Genomic DNA, 17,245 nt, shown 5'->3' with positions numbered 1-17,245 from the left:
CCTGTTTCCGGGAAGAAACGGACCAGACGTGGCGTTTCCAGGAAGAAACGGACCAGACGTGGCGTTTCCAGGAAGAAACGGACCAGACGTGAAGTTTCCAGGAAGAAACGGACCAGACGTCCTGTTTCCAGGAAGAAACGGACCAGACGTGGCGTTTCCAGGAAGAAACGGACCAGACGTGGCGTTTCCGGGAAGAAACGGACCAGACGTGGCGTTTCCAGGAAGACACGGACCAGACGTCCTGTTTCCAGAAATATACGGACCAGACGTGGCGTTTCCGGGAAGAAACGGACCAGACGTGGCGTTTCCAGGAAGAAACGGACCAAACGTCCTGTTTCCGGGAAGAAACGGACCAGACGTGGCGTTTCCAGGAAGAAACGGACCAGACGTCCTGTTTCCAGGAAGAAACGGACCAGACGTGGCGTTTCCAGGAAGAAACGGACCAAACGTCCTGTTTCCAGGAAGAAACGGACCAGACGTGGCGTTTCCAGGAAGAAACGGACCAGACGTCCTGTTTCCAGGAAGAAACGGACCAGACGTGGCGTTTCCAGGAAGAAACGGACCAAACGTCCTGTTTCCAGGAAGAAACGGACCAGACGTGGCGTTTCCAGGAAGAAACGGACCAGACGTCCTGTTTCCGGGGAGAAACGGACCAGACGTGGCGTTTCCGGGAAGAAACGGACCAGACGTGGCGTTTCCAGGAAGAAACGGACCAGACGTCCTGTTTCAAGGAAGAAACGGACCAGACGTGGCGTTTCCAGGAAGAAACGGACCAGACGTCCTGTTTCCGGGAAGAAACGGACCAGACGTGCCGTTTCCAGGAAGAAACGGACCAGACGTCCTGTTTCCGGGAAGAAACGGACCAGACGTGGCGTTTCCAGGAAGAAACGGACCAGACGTCCTGTTTCCAGGAAGAAACGGACCAGACGTGCCGTTTCCAGGAAGAAACGGACCAGACGTCCTGTTTCCGGGAAGAAACGGACCAGACGTGGCGTTTCCAGGAAGAAACGGACCAGACGTCCTGTTTCCAGGAAGAAACGGACCAGACGTGATGTTTCCGGGACGAAACGGACCAGACGTCCTGTTTCCAGGAAGAAACGGACCAGACGTGGCGTTTCCAGGAAGAAACGGACCAGACGTCCTGTTTCCGGGAAGAAACGGACCAGACGTGGCGTTTCCAGGAAGAAACGGACGAGACGTGGCGTTTCCAGGAAGAAACGGACCAGACGTGGCGTTTCCAGGAAGAAACGGACCGGACGTCCTGTTTCCAGGAAGAAACGGACCGGACGTCCTGTTTCCAGGAAGAAACGGACCAGACGTGGCGTTTCCAGGAAGAAACGGACCAGACGTCCTGTTTCCAGGAAGAAACGGACCAGACGTGGCGTTTCCGGGAAGAAACGGACCAAACGTCCTGTTTCCGGGAAGAAACGGACCAGACGTCGTGTTTCCAGGAAGAAACGGACCAGACGTGGCGTTTCCGGGAAGAAACGGACATGACGTGGCGTTTCCGGGAAGAAACGGACATGACGTGGCGTTTCCAGGAAGAAACGGACCAGACGTGGCGTTTCCAGGAAGAAACGGACCAAACGTCCTGTTTCCGGGAAGAAACGGACCAGACGTCCTGTTTCCGGGAAGAAACGGACCAGACGTCCTGTTTCCGGGAAGAAACGGACCAGACGTCCTGTTTCCGGGAAGAAACGGACCAGACGTCCTGTTTCCGGGAAGAAACGGACCAGACGTCCTGTTTCCGGGAAGAAACGGACCAGACGTCCTGTTTCCGGGAAGAAACGGACCAGACGTCCTGTTTCCGGGAAGAAACGGACCAGACGTCCTGTTTCCAGGAAGAAACGGACCAGACGTCCTGTTTCCGGGAAGAAACGGACCAGACGTCCTGTTTCCGGGAAGAAACGGACCAGACATCCTGTTTCCAGGAAGAAACGGACCAGACGTGAAGTTTCCGGGAAGAAACGGACCAGACGTGGCGTTTCTGGGCAGAAACGGACCAGACGTGGCGTTTCCGGGAAGAAACGGACCAGACGTCCTGTTTCCGGGAAGAAACGGACCAGACGTGGCGTTTCCAGGAAGAAACGGACCAGACGTCCTGTTTCCAGGAAGAAACGGACCAGACGTCCTGTTTCCGGGAAGAAACGGACCAGACGTCCTGTTTCCGGGAAGAAACGGACCAAACGTGAAGTTTCCGGGAAGAAACGGACCAGACGTCCTGTTTCCGGGAAGAAACGGACCAGACGTGGCGTTTCCAGGAAGAAACGGACCAGACGTCCTGTTTCCGGGAAGAAACGGACCAGACGTGGCGTTTCCAGGAAGAAACGGACCAGACGTCCTGTTTCCGGGAAGAAACGGACCAGACGTCCTGTTTCCAGGAAGAAACGGACCAGACGTGGCGTTTCCAGGAAGAAACGGACCAGACGTCCTGTTTCCGGGAAGAAACGGACCAGACGTCCTGTTTCCGGGAAGAAACGGACCAGACGTCCTGTTTCCGGGAAGAAACGGACCAGACGTCCTGTTTCCGGGAAGAAACGGACCAGACGTCCTGTTTCCGGGAAGAAACGGACCAGACGTGGCGTTTCCGGGAAGAAACGGACCAAACGTGGCGTTTCCGGGCAGAAACGGACCAGACGTCCTGTTTCCGGGAAGAAACGGACCAGACGTGTCGTTTCCAGGAAGAAACGGACCAGACGTCCTGTTTCCGGGAAGAAACGGACCAGACGTGATGTTTCCGGGAAGAAACGGACCAGACGTGGCGTTTCCCGGAAGAAACGGACCAGACGTCCTGTTTCCGGGAAGAAACGGACCAGACGTCCTGTTTCCGGGAAGAAACGGACCAAACGTGAAGTTTCCGGGAAGAAACGGACCAGACGTCCTGTTTCCGGGAAGAAACGGACCAGACGTGTCGTTTCCAGGAAGAAACGGACCAGACGTCCTGTTTCCGGGAAGAAACGGACCAGACGTGATGTTTCCGGGAAGAAACGGACCAGACGTCCTGTTTCCGGGAAGAAACGGACCAGACGTCCTGTTTCCGGGAAGAAACGGACCAGACGTCCTGTTTCCGGGAAGAAACGGACCAAACGTGAAGTTTCCGGGAAGAAACGGACCAGACGTCCTGTTTCCGGGAAGAAACGGACCAGACGTGGCGTTTCCGGGAAGAAACGGACCAAACGTGGCGTTTCCGGGAAGAAACGGACCAGACGTGGCGTTTCCAGGAAGAAACGGACCAGACGTCCTGTTTCCGGGAAGAAACGGACCAGACGTGGCGTTTCCAGGAAGAAACGGACCAGACGTGGCGTTTCCAGGAAGAAACGGACCAGACGTGGCGTTTCCAGGAAGAAACGGACCAGACGTGGCGTTTCCAGGAAGAAACGGACCAGACGTGGCGTTTCCAGGAAGAAACGGACCAGACGTCCTGTTTCCGGGAAGAAACGGACCAGACGTGAAGTTTCCGGGAAGAAACGGACCAGACGTCCTGTTTCCAGGAAGAAACGGACCAGACGTCCTGTTTCCAGGAAGAAACGGACCAGACGTGGCGTTTCCGGGAAGAAACGGACCAGACGTCCTGTTTCCGGGAAGAAACGGACCAGACGTGAAGTTTCCGGGAAGAAACGGACCAGACGTCCTGTTTCCGGGAAGAAACGGACCAGACGTCCTGTTTCCGGGAAGAAACGGACCAGACGTCCTGTTTCCGGGAAGAAACGGACCAGACGTGGCGTTTCCAGGAAGAAACGGACCAGACGTCCTGTTTCCGGGAAGAAACGGACCAGACGTGAAGTTTCCGGGAAGAAACGGACCAGACGTCCTGTTTCCAGGAAGAAACGGACCAGACGTCCTGTTTCCGGGAAGAAACGGACCAGACGTCCTGTTTCCGGGAAGAAACGGACCAGACGTGAAGTTTCCAGGAAGAAACGGACCAGACGTGAAGTTTCCAGGAAGAAACGGACCAGACGTCCTGTTTCCAGGAAGAAACGGACCAGACGTCCTGTTTCCAGGAAGAAACGGACCAGACGTCCTGTTTCCAGGAAGAAACGGACCAGACGTGGCGTTTCCAGGAAGAAACGGACCAGACGTCCTGTTTCCAGGAAGAAACGGACCAGACGTCCTGTTTCCAGGATGAAACGGACCAGACGTCCTGTTTCCAGGAAGAAACGGACCAGACGTCCTGTTTCCAGGAAGAAACGGACCAGACGTGGCGTTTCCAGGAAGAAACGGACCAGACGTGGCGTTTCCAGGAAGAAACGGACCAGACGTCCTGTTTCCAGGAAGAAACGGACCAGACGTCCTGTTTCCGGGAAGAAACGGACCAGACGTGGCGTTTCCGGGAAGAAACGGACCAGACGTCCTGTTTCCGGGAAGAAACGGACCAGACGTGGCGTTTCCGGGAAGAAACGGACCAGACGTCCTGTTTCCAGGAAGAAACGGACCAGACGTGGCGTTTCCGGGAAGAAACGGACCAGACGTCCTGTTTCCGGGAAGAAACGGACCAGACGTCCTGTTTCCAGGAAGAAACGGACCAGACGTCCTGTTTCCGGGAAGAAACGGACCAGACGTGAAGTTTCCGGGAAGAAACGGACCAGACGTGAAGTTTCCAGGAAGAAACGGACCAGACGTGAAGTTTCCAGGAAGAAACGGACCAGACGTCCTGTTTCCAGGAAGAAACGGACCAGACGTCCTGTTTCCAGGAAGAAACAAACCAGACGTCCTGTTTCCAGGAAGAAACGGACCAGACGTCCTGTTTCCAGGAAGAAACGGACCAGACGTCCTGTTTCCAGGAAGAAACGGACCAGACGTGGCGTTTCCAGGAAGAAACGGACCAGACGTGGCGTTTCCAGGAAGAAACGGACCAGACGTGGCGTTTCCGGGAAGAAACGGACCAGACGTGGCGTTTCCGGGAAGAAACGGACCAGACGTGGCGTTTCCGGGAAGAAACGGACCAGACGTGGCGTTTCCAGGATGAAACGGACCAAACGTGAAGTTTCCGGGAAGAAACGGACCAGACGTCCTGTTTCCAGGAAGAAACGGACCAGACGTCCTGTTTCCGGGAAGAAACGGACCAGACGTCCTGTTTCCGGGAAGAAACGGACCAAACGTCCTGTTTCCGGGAAGAAACGGACCAAACGTCCTGTTTCCGGGAAGAAACGGACCAGACGTCCTGTTTCCGGGAAGAAACGGACCAAACGTGAAGTTTCCGGGAAGAAACGGACCAGACGTCCTGTTTCCGGGAAGAAACGGACCAGACGTCCTGTTTCCGGGAAGAAACGGACCAAACGTGAAGTTTCCGGGAAGAAACGGACCAGACGTCCTGTTTCCAGGAAGAAACGGACCAAATGTGAAGTTTCCGGGAAGAAACGGACCAGACGTCCTGTTTCCGGGAAGAAACGGACCAGACGTCCTGTTTCCGGGAAGAAACGGACCAGACGTCCTGTTTCCGGGAAGAAACGGACCAGACGTCCTGTTTCCGGGAAGAAACGGACCAGACGTCCTGTTTCCGGGAAGAAACGGACCAGACGTGGCGTTTCCAGGAAGAAACGGACCAGACGTCCTGTTTCCGGGAAGAAACGGACCAGACGTGAAGTTTCCGGGAAGAAACGGACCAGACGTCCTGTTTCCAGGAAGAAACGGACCAGACGTCCTGTTTCCGGGAAGAAACGGACCAGACGTCCTGTTTCCGGGAAGAAACGGACCAGACGTGAAGTTTCCAGGAAGAAACGGACCAGACGTGAAGTTTCCAGGAAGAAACGGACCAGACGTCCTGTTTCCAGGAAGAAACGGACCAGACGTCCTGTTTCCAGGAAGAAACGGACCAGACGTCCTGTTTCCAGGAAGAAACGGACCAGACGTGGCGTTTCCAGGAAGAAACGGACCAGACGTCCTGTTTCCAGGAAGAAACGGACCAGACGTCCTGTTTCCAGGATGAAACGGACCAGACGTCCTGTTTCCAGGAAGAAACGGACCAGACGTCCTGTTTCCAGGAAGAAACGGACCAGACGTGGCGTTTCCAGGAAGAAACGGACCAGACGTGGCGTTTCCGGGAAGAAACGGACCAGACGTCCTGTTTCCGGGAAGAAACGGACCAGACGTGGCGTTTCCGGGAAGAAACGGACCAGACGTCCTGTTTCCGGGAAGAAACGGACCAGACGTGGCGTTTCCGGGAAGAAACGGACCAGACGTCCTGTTTCCGGGAAGAAACGGACCAGACGTCCTGTTTCCAGGAAGAAACGGACCAGACGTCCTGTTTCCGGGAAGAAACGGACCAGACGTGAAGTTTCCGGGAAGAAACGGACCAGACGTGAAGTTTCCAGGAAGAAACGGACCAGACGTGAAGTTTCCAGGAAGAAACGGACCAGACGTCCTGTTTCCAGGAAGAAACGGACCAGACGTCCTGTTTCCAGGAAGAAACAAACCAGACGTCCTGTTTCCAGGAAGAAACGGACCAGACGTCCTGTTTCCAGGAAGAAACGGACCAGACGTGGCGTTTCCAGGAAGAAACGGACCAGACGTCCTGTTTCCAGGAAGAAACGGACCAGACGTGGCGTTTCCAGGAAGAAACGGACCAGACGTGGCGTTTCCAGGAAGAAACGGACCAGACGTGGCGTTTCCGGGAAGAAACGGACCAGACGTGGCGTTTCCGGGAAGAAACGGACCAGACGTGGCGTTTCCGGGAAGAAACGGACCAGACGTGGCGTTTCCAGGATGAAACGGACCAAACGTGAAGTTTCCGGGAAGAAACGGACCAGACGTGGCGTTTCCGGGAAGAAACGGACCAAATGTGAAGTTTCCGGGAAGAAACGGACCAGACGTCCTGTTTCCGGGAAGAAACGGACCAGACGTCCTGTTTCCGGGAAGAAACGGACCAAACGTGAAGTTTCCGGGAAGAAACGGACCAGACGTCCTGTTTCCGGGAAGAAACGGACCAGACGTCCTGTTTCCGGGAAGAAACGGACCAGACGTGGCGTTTCCAGGAAGAAACGGACCAGACGTGGCGTTTCCAGGAAGAAACGGACCAGACGTCCTGTTTCCGGGAAGAAACGGACCAGACGTCCTGTTTCCGGGAAGAAACGGACCAGACGTGAAGTTTCCGGGAAGAAACGGACCAGACGTCCTGTTTCCGGGAAGAAACGGACCAGACGTGGCGTTTCCGGGAAGAAACGGACCAGACGTGAAGTTTCCGGGAAGAAACGGACCAGACGTCCTGTTTCCAGAAAGATACGGACCAGACGTGGCGTTTCCGGGAAGAAACGGACCAGACGTGGCGTTTCCGGGAAGAAACGGACCAGACGTCCTGTTTCCAGGAAGAAACGGACCAGACGTCCTGTTTCCAGGAAGAAACGGACCAGACGTCCTGTTTCCGGGAAGAAACGGACCAGACGTGGCGTTTCCGGGAAGAAACGGACCAGACGTCCTGTTTCCAGGAAGAAACGGACCAGACGTGGCGTTTCCTGGAAGAAACGGACCAGACGTCCTGTTTCCAGGAAGAAACGGACTAGACGTGGCGTTTCCAGGAAGAAACGGACCAGACGTGGCGTTTCCAGGAAGAAACGGACCAGACGTCCTGTTTCCGGGAAGAAACGGACCAGACGTGGCGTTTCCGGGAAGAAACGGACCAGACGTGGCGTTTCCGGGAAGAAACGGACCAGACGTGGCGTTTCCAGGAAGAAACGGACCAGACGTGGCGTTTCCGGGAAGAAACGGACCAGACGTGGCGTTTCCGGGAAGAAACGGACCAGACGTGGCGTTTCCAGGAAGAAACGGACCAGACGTGGCGTTTCCAGGAAGAAACGGACCAGACGTGGCGTTTCCAGGAAGAAACGGACCAGACGTCCTGTTTCCAGGAAGAAACGGACCAGACGTCCTGTTTCCAGGAAGAAACGGACCAGACGTGGCGTTTCCAGGAAGAAACGGACCAGACGTGGCGTTTCCAGGAAGAAACGGACCAGACGTGGCGTTTCCAGGAAGAAACGGACCAGACGTCCTGTTTCCAGGAAGAAACGGACCAGACGTCCTGTTTCCAGGAAGAAACGGACCAGACGTGGCGTTTCCAGGAAGAAACGGACCAGACGTGGCGTTTCCAGGAAGAAACGGACCAGACGTGGCGTTTCCAGGAAGAAACGGACCAGACGTGGCGTTTCCAGGAAGAAACGGACCAGACGTCCTGTTTCCGGGAAGAAACGGACCAGACGTGGCGTTTCCAGGAAGAAACGGACCAGACGTGAAGTTTCCGGGAAGAAACGGACCAGACGTCCTGTTTCCAGGAAGAAACGGACCAGACGTCCTGTTTCCAGGAAGAAACGGACCAGACGTGGCGTTTCCGGGAAGAAACGGACCAGACGTCCTGTTTCCGGGAAGAAACGGACCAGACGTCCTGTTTCCAGGAAGAAACGGACCAGACGTCCTGTTTCCGGGAAGAAACGGACCAGACGGGAAGTTTCCGGGAAGAAACGGACCAGACGTGAAGTTTCCAGGAAGAAACGGACCAAACGTCCTGTTTCCGGGAAGAAACGGACCAGACGTGAAGTTTCCAGGAAGAAACGGACCAAACGTCCTGTTTCCAGGAAGAAACGGACCAGACGTGAAGTTTCCAGGAAGAAACGGACCAGACGTGGCGTTTCCGGGAAGAAACGGACCAGACGTCCTGTTTCCAGGATCAAACGGACCAGACGTGGCGTTTCCAGGAAGAAACGGACCAGACGTGGTGTTTCCAGGAAGAAACGGACCAGACGTCCTGTTTCCAGAAAGAAACGGACCAGACGTGGCGTTTCCAGGAAGAAACGGACCAGACGTCCTGTTTCCAGGATCAAACGGACCAGACGTGGCGTTTCCAGGAAGAAACGGACCAGACGTCCTGTTTCCAGGAAGAAACGGACCAGACGTCCTGTTTCCGGGAAGAAACGGACCAGACGTCCTGTTTCCAGGAAGAAACGGACCAGACGTCCTGTTTCCAGAAAGAAACGGACCAGACGTGGCGTTTCCAGGAAGAAACGGACCAGACGTGGCGTTTCCAGGAAGAAACGGACCAGACGTGGCGTTTCCGGGTAGAAACGGACCAGACGTGGCGTTTCCAGGATGAAACGGACCAAACGTGAAGTTTCCGGGAAGAAACGGACCAGACGTGAAGTTTCCGGGAAGAAACGGACCAAATGTGAAGTTTCCGGGAAGAAACGGACCAGACGTGGCGTTTCCAGGAAGAAACGGACCAAACGTCCTGTTTCCGGGAAGAAACGGACCAAACGTCCTGTTTCCGGGAAGAAACGGACCAGACGTCCTGTTTCCGGGAAGAAACGGACCAGACGTGGCGTTTCCAGGAAGAAACGGACAAAACGTGAAGTTTCCGGGAAGAAACGGACCAGACGTCCTGTTTCCAGGAAGAAACGGACCAGACGTGGCGTTTCCGGGAAGAAACGGACCAGACGTCCTGTTTCCAGGAAGAAACGGACCAGACGTGGCGTTTCCAGGAAGAAACGGACCAGACGTGGCGTTTCCAGGAAGAAACGGACCAGACGTCCTGTTTCCGGGAAGAAACGGACCAGACGTCCTGTTTCCGGGAAGAAACGGACCAAACGTGAAGTTTCCGGGAAGAAACGGACCAGACGTCCTGTTTCCGGGAAGAAACGGACCAGACGTGGCGTTTCCGGGAAGAAACGGACCAAATGTGGCGTTTCCGGGAAGAAACGGACCAGACGTGGCGTTTCCAGGAAGAAACGGACCAGACGTGGCGTTTCCAGGAAGAAACGGACCAGACGTGGCGTTTCCAGGAAGAAACGGACCAGACGTGGCGTTTCCGGGAAGAAACGGACCAGACGTGAAGTTTCCGGGAAGAAACGGACCAGACGTCCTGTTTCCAGAAAGATACGGACCAGACGTGGCGTTTCCGGGAAGAAACGGACCAGACGTGGCGTTTCCGGGAAGAAACGGACCAGACGTGGCGTTTCCGGGAAGAAACGGACCAGACGTCCTGTTTCCAGGAAGAAACGGACCAGACGTCCTGTTTCCAGGAAGAAACGGACCAGACGTCCTGTTTCCAGGAAGAAACGGACCAGACGTCCTGTTTCCGGGAAGAAACGGACCAGACGTGGCGTTTCCGGGAAGAAACGGACCAGACGTCCTGTTTCCAGGAAGAAACGGACCAGACGTGGCGTTTCCTGGAAGAAACGGACCAGACGTCCTGTTTCCAGGAAGAAACGGACCAGACGTGGCGTTTCCAGGAAGAAACGGACCAGACGTGGCGTTTCCAGGAAGAAACGGACCAGACGTCCTGTTTCCGGGAAGAAACGGACCAGACGTGGCGTTTCCAGGAAGAAACGGACCAAACGTGGCGTTTCCAGGAAGAAACGGACCAGACGTGGCGTTTCCAGGAAGAAACGGACCAGACGTCCTGTTTCCAGGAAGAAACGGACCAGACGTCCTGTTTCCAGGAAGAAACGGACCAGACGTCCTGTTTCCAGGAAGAAACGGACCAGACGTGGCGTTTCCAGGAAGAAACGGACCAGACGTGGCGTTTCCAGGAAGAAACGGACCAGACGTGGCGTTTCCAGGATGAAACGGACCAAACGTGAAGTTTCCGGGAAGAAACGGACCAGACGTGAAGTTTCCGGGAAGAAACGGACCAAATGTGAAGTTTCCGGGAAGAAACGGACCAGACGTGGCGTTTCCAGGAAGAAACGGACCAGACGTGGCGTTTCCAGGAAGAAACGGACCAGACGTGGCGTTTCCAGGAAGAAACGGACCAGACGTCCTGTTTCCAGGAAGAAACGGACCAGACGTCCTGTTTCCAGGAAGAAACGGACCAGACGTCCTGTTTCCAGGAAGAAACGGACCAGACGTGGCGTTTCCAGGAAGAAACGGACCAGACGTGGCGTTTCCAGGAAGAAACGGACCAGACGTGGCGTTTCCAGGATGAAACGGACCAAACGTGAAGTTTCCGGGAAGAAACGGACCAGACGTGAAGTTTCCGGGAAGAAACGGACCAAATGTGATGTTTCCGGGAAGAAACGGACCAGACGTGGCGTTTCCGGGAAGAAACGGACCAGACGTGGCGTTTCCAGGAAGAAACGGACCAGACGTGGCGTTTCCAGGAAGAAACGGACCAGACGTCCTGTTTCCAGGAAGAAACGGACCAGACGTGGCGTTTCCAGGAAGAAACGGACCAGACGTGGCGTTTCCAGGATGAAACGGACCAAACGTGAAGTTTCCGGGAAGAAACGGACCAGACGTGAAGTTTCCGGGAAGAAACGGACCAAATGTGAAGTTTCCGGGAAGAAACGGACCAGACGTGGCGTTTCCAGGAAGAAACGGACCAAACGTCCTGTTTCCGGGAAGAAACGGACCAAACGTGAAGTTTCCGGGAAGAAACGGACCAGACGTCCTGTTTCCGGGAAGAAACGGACCAGACGTGGCGTTTCCAGGAAGAAACGGACAAAACGTGAAGTTTCCGGGAAGAAACGGACCAGACGTCCTGTTTCCAGGAAGAAACGGACCAGACGTGGCGTTTCCGGGAAGAAACGGACCAGACGTGGCGTTTCCAGGAAGAAACGGACCAGACGTGGCGTTTCCAGGAAGAAACGGACCAGACGTCCTGTTTCCAGGAAGAAACGGACCAGACGTCCTGTTTCCAGGAAGAAACGGACCAGACGTGGCGTTTCCAGGAAGAAACGGACCAGACGTGGCGTTTCCAGGAAGAAACGGACCAGACGTCCTGTTTCCAGGAAGAAACGGACCAGACGTCCTGTTTCCAGGAAGAAACGGACCAGACGTGGCGTTTCCAGGAAGAAACGGACCAGACGTCCTGTTTCCAGGAAGAAACGGACCAGACGTCCTGTTTCCGGGAAGAAACGGACCAGACGTGGCGTTTCCAGGAAGAAACGGACCAGACGTCCTGTTTCCAGGAAGAAACGGACCAGACGTCCTGTTTCCAGGAAGAAACGGACCAGACGTCCTGTTTCCGGGAAGAAACGGACCAGACGTGGCGTTTCCAAGAAGAAACGGACCAGACGTCCTGTTTCCAGGAAGAAACGGACCAGACGTCCTGTTTCCGGGAAGAAACGGACCAGACGTGGCGTTTCCAGGAAGAAACGGACCAGACGTCCTGTTTCCGGGAAGAAACGGACCAGACGTGGCGTTTCCAGAAAGAAACGGACCAGACGTCCTGTTTCCAGGAAGAAACGGACCAGACGTCCTGTTTCCGGGCAGAAACGGACCAGACGTCCTGTTTCCAGGAAGAAACGGACCAGACGTGGCGTTTCCAGGAAGAAACGGACCAGACGTGGCATTTCCAGGAAGAAACGGACCAGACGTGAAGTTTCCAGGAAGAAACGGACCAAACGTCCTGTTTCCGGGAAGAAACGGACCAGACGTCCTGTTTCCAGGAAGAAACGGACCAGACGTCCTGTTTCCAGGAAGAAACGGACCAGACGTGGCGTTTCCAGGAAGAAACGGACCAGACGTGGCGTTTCCAGGAAGAAACGGACCAAATGTGAAGTTTCCGGGAAGAAACGGACCAGACGTGGCGTTTCCAGGAAGAAACGGACCAGACGTGGCGTTTCCAGGAAGAAACGGACCAGACGTGGCGTTTCCGGGAAGAAACGGACCAGACGTGGCGTTTCCGGGAAGAAACGGACCAGACGTGGCGTTTCCGGGAAGAAACGGACCAGACGTGGCGTTTCCAGGAAGAAACGGACCAGACGTGGCGTTTCCAGGAAGAAACGGACCAGACGTCCTGTTTCCGGGAAGAAACGGACCAGACGTGGCGTTTCCAGGAAGAAACGGACCAGACGTCCTGTTTCCGGGAAGAAACGGACCAGACGTGGCGTTTCCAGGAAGAAACGGACCAAACGTGAAGTTTCCGGGAAGAAACGGACCAGACGTGGCGTTTCCAGGAAGAAACGGACCAGACGTGGCGTTTCCGGGAAGAAACGGACCAGACGTCCTGTTTCCAGGAAGAAACGGACCAGACGTGGCGTTTCCAGGAAGAAACGGACCAGACGTCCTGTTTCCAGGAAGAAACGGACCAGACGTCCTGTTTCCGGGAAGAAACGGACCAGACGTGGCGTTTCCAGGAAGAAACGGACCAGACGTCCTGTTTCCAGGAAGAAACGGACCAGACGTGGCGTTTCCAGGAAGAAACGGACCAGACGTCCTGTTTCCAGGAAGAAACGGACCAGACGTGGCGTTTCCAGGAAGAAACGGACCAAACGTGAAGTTTCCGGGAAGAAACGGACCAAACGTGAAGTTTCCGGGAAGAAACGGACCAAACGTGGCGTTTCCAGGAAGAAACGGACCAAACGTGAAGTTTCCAGGAAGAAACGGACCAGACGTCCTGTTTCCGGGAAGAAACGGACCAGACGTGGCGTTTCCGGGAAGAAACGGACCAGACGTGGCGTTTCCAGGAAGAAACGGACCAAACGTGAAGTTTCCAGGAAGAAACTGACCAGACGTGGCGTTTCCGGGAAGAAACGGACCAGACGTGGCGTTTCCAGGAAGAAACGGACCAGACGTGAAGTTTCCAGGAAGAAACGGACCAGACGTGGCGTTTCCAGGAAGAAACGGACCAGACGTCCTGTTTCCAGGAAGAAACGGACCAGACGTGGCGTTTCCAGGAAGAAACGGACCAGACGTGGCGTTTCCAGGAAGAAACGGACCAGGCGTGGCGTTTCCAGGAAGAAACGGACCAGACGTGAAGTTTCCAGGAAGAAACGGACCAGACGTGGCGTTTCCAGGAAGAAACGGACCAGACGTCCTGTTTCCAGGAAGAAACGGACCAGACGTGGCGTTTCCAGGAAGAAACGGACCAGACGTGGCGTTTCCAGGAAGAAACGGACCAAACGTGAAGTTTCCAGGAAGAAACGGACCAAACGTGAAGTTTCCAGGAAGAAACGGACCAAACGTCCTGTTTCCGGGAAGAAACGGACCAGACGTGGCGTTTCCAGGAAGAAACGGACCAGACGTGGCGTTTCCGGGAAGAAACGGACCAGACGTGGCGTTTCCAGGAAGAAACGGACCAGACGTGGCGTTTCCAGGAAGAAACGGACCAGACGTGGCGTTTCCGGGAAGAAACGGACCAGACGTGGCGTTTCCGGGAAGAAACGGACCAGACGTGGCGTTTCCGGGAAGAAACGGACCAGACGTGGCGTTTCCGGGAAGAAACGGACCAGACGTGGCGTTTCCGGGAAGAAACGGACCAGACGTGGCGTTTCCAGGAAGAAACGGACCAGACGTGGCGTTTCCAGGAAGAAACGGACCAGACGTGGCGTTTCCAGGAAGAAACGGACCAGACGTCCTGTTTCCGGGAAGAAACGGACCAGACGTGGCGTTTCCAGGAAGAAACGGACCAAACGTGAAGTTTCCGGGAAGAAACGGACCAGACGTGGCGTTTCCAGGAAGAAACGGACCAGACGTCCTGTTTCCGGGAAGAAAAGGACCAGACGTGGCGTTTCCAGGAAGAAACGGACCAAACGTGAAGTTTCCGGGAAGAAACGGACCAGACGTGGCGTTTCCAGGAAGAAACGGACCAGACGTGGCGTTTCCGGGAAGAAACGGACCAGACGTCCTGTTTCCAGGAAGAAACGGACCAGACGTGGCGTTTCCAGGAAGAAACGGACCAGACGTCCTGTTTCCAGGAAGAAACGGACCAGACGTCCTGTTTCCGGGAAGAAACGGACCAGACGTGGCGTTTCCAGGAAGAAACGGACCAGGCGTGGCGTTTCCAGGAAGAAACGGACCAGACGTCCTGTTTCCAGGAAGAAACGGACCAGACGTGGCGTTTCCAGGAAGAAACGGACCAGACGTCCTGTTTCCAGGAAGAAACGGACCAGACGTGGCGTTTCCAGGAAGAAACGGACCAAACGTGAAGTTTCCGGGAAGAAACGGACCAAACGTGAAGTTTCCGGGAAGAAACGGACCAAACGTGGCGTTTCCAGGAAGAAACGGACCAGACGTCCTGTTTCCGGGAAGAAACGGACCAGACGTGGCGTTTCCGGGAAGAAACGGACCAGACGTGAAGTTTCCAGGAAGAAACGGACCAGACGTCCTGTTTCCGGGAAGAAACGGACCAGACGTGGCGTTTCCGGGAAGAAACGGACCAGACGTGGCGTTTCCAGGAAGAAACGGACCAAACGTGAAGTTTCCAGGAAGAAACTGACCAGACGTCCTGTTTCCAGGAAGAAACGGACCAGACGTCCTGTTTCCAGGAAGAAACGGACCAGACGTGGCGTTTCCAGAAAGAAACGGACCAGACGTGGCGTTTCCAGAAAGAAACGGACCAGACGTGGCGTTTCCAGGAAGAAACGGACCAGACGTGAAGTTTCCGGGAAGAAACGGACCAAACGTGAAGTTTCCGGGAAGAAACGGACCAGACGTGGCGTTTCCAGGAAGAAACGGACCAGACGTGGCGTTTCCAGGAAGAAACGGACCAGACGTGGCGTTTCCAGGAAGAAACGGACCAGGCGTGGCGTTTCCAGGAAGAAACGGACCAGACGTGAAGTTTCCAGGAAGAAACGGACCAGACGTGGCGTTTCCAGGAAGAAACGGACCAGACGTCCTGTTTCCAGGAAGAAACGGACCAGACGTGGCGTTTCCAGGAAGAAACGGACCAGACGTGGCGTTTCCAGGAAGAAACGGACCAGGCGTGGCGTTTCCAGGAAGAAACGGACCAGACGTGGCGTTTCCAGGAAGAAACGGACCAGACGTGGCGTTTCCAGGAAGAAACGGACCAGACGTGAAGTTTCCAGGAAGAAACGGACCAGACGTGGCGTTTCCAGGAAGAAACGGACCAGACGTCCTGTTTCCAGGAAGAAACGGACCAGACGTGGCGTTTCCAGGAAGAAACGGACCAGACGTGGCGTTTCCAGGAAGAAGCGGACCAGACGTGGCGTTTCCAGGAAGAAACGGACCAGACGTGGCGTTTCCAGGAAGAAACGGACCAGACGTGGCGTTTCCAGGAAGAAACGGACCAGACGTGGCGTTTCCAGGAAGAAACGGACCAGACGTGGCGTTTCCAGGAAGAAACGGACCAGGCGTGGCGTTTCCAGGAAGAAACGGACCAGACGTGAAGTTTCCAGGAAGAAACGGACCAGACGTGGCGTTTCCAGGAAGAAACGGACCAGACGTCCTGTTTCCAGGAAGAAACGGACCAGACGTGGCGTTTCCAGGAAGAAACGGACCAGACGTGGCGTTTCCAGGAAGAAGCGGACCAGACGTGGCGTTTCCAGGAAGAAACGGACCAGACGTGGCGTTTCCAGGAAGAAACGGACCAGACGTGGCGTTTCCAGGAAGAAACGGACCAGACGTGGCGTTTCCAGGAAGAAACGGACCAGACGTGGCGTTTCCAGGAAGAAACGGACCAGACGTGGCGTTTCCAGGAAGAAACGGACCAGACGTCCTGTTTCCAGGAAGAAACGGACCAGACGTCCTGTTTCCAGGAAGAAACGGACCAGACGTCCTGTTTCCAGGAAGAAACGGACCAGACGTCCTGTTTCCGGGAAGAAACGGACCAGACGTGGCGTTTCCAGGAAGAAACGGACCAGACGTCCTGTTTCCGGGAAGAAACGGACCAGACGTCCTGTTTCCAGGAAGAAACGGACCAGACGTCCTGTTTCCAGGAAGAAACGGACCAGACGTCCTGTTTCCAGGAAGAAACGGACCAGACGTCCTGTTTCCAGGAAGAAATGGACCAGACGTCCTGTTTCCAGGAAGAAACGGACCAGACGTCCTGTTTCCGGGAAGAAACGGACCAGACGTCCTGTTTCCAGGAAGAAACGGACCAGACGTCCTGTTTCCAGGAAGAAACGGACCAGACGTCCTGTTTCCAGGAAGAAACGGACCAGACGTCCTGTTTCCAGGAAGAAACGGACCAGACGTCCTGTTTCCAGGAAGAAACGGACCAGACGTCCTGTTTCCGGGAAGAAATGGACCAGACGTCCTGTTTCCGGGAAGAAACGGACCAGACGTCCTGTTTCCAGGAAGAAACGGACCAGACGTCCTGTTTCCAGGAAGAAACGGACCAGACGTCCTGTTTCCAGGAAGAAACGGACCAGACGTCCTGTTTCCGGGAAGAAACGGACCAGACGTCCTGTTTCCGGGAAGAAACGGACCAGACGTCCTGTTTCCAGGAAGAAACGGACCAGACGTCCTGTTTCCAGGAAGAAACGGACCAGACGTCCTGTTTCCAGGAAGAAACGGACCAGACGTCCTGTTTCCGGGAAGAAACGGACCAGACGTCCTGTTTCCGGGAAGAAACGGACCA

This window comes from Telmatherina bonti, assembly GCF_933228915.1.
Source record: "Telmatherina bonti genome assembly, chromosome: 23".
Classification (NCBI taxonomy): domain Eukaryota; kingdom Metazoa; phylum Chordata; class Actinopteri; order Atheriniformes; family Telmatherinidae; genus Telmatherina; species Telmatherina bonti.
The sequence above is the reverse complement of the archived record's forward strand: the minus strand, read 5'-3'. Positions refer to the sequence as shown.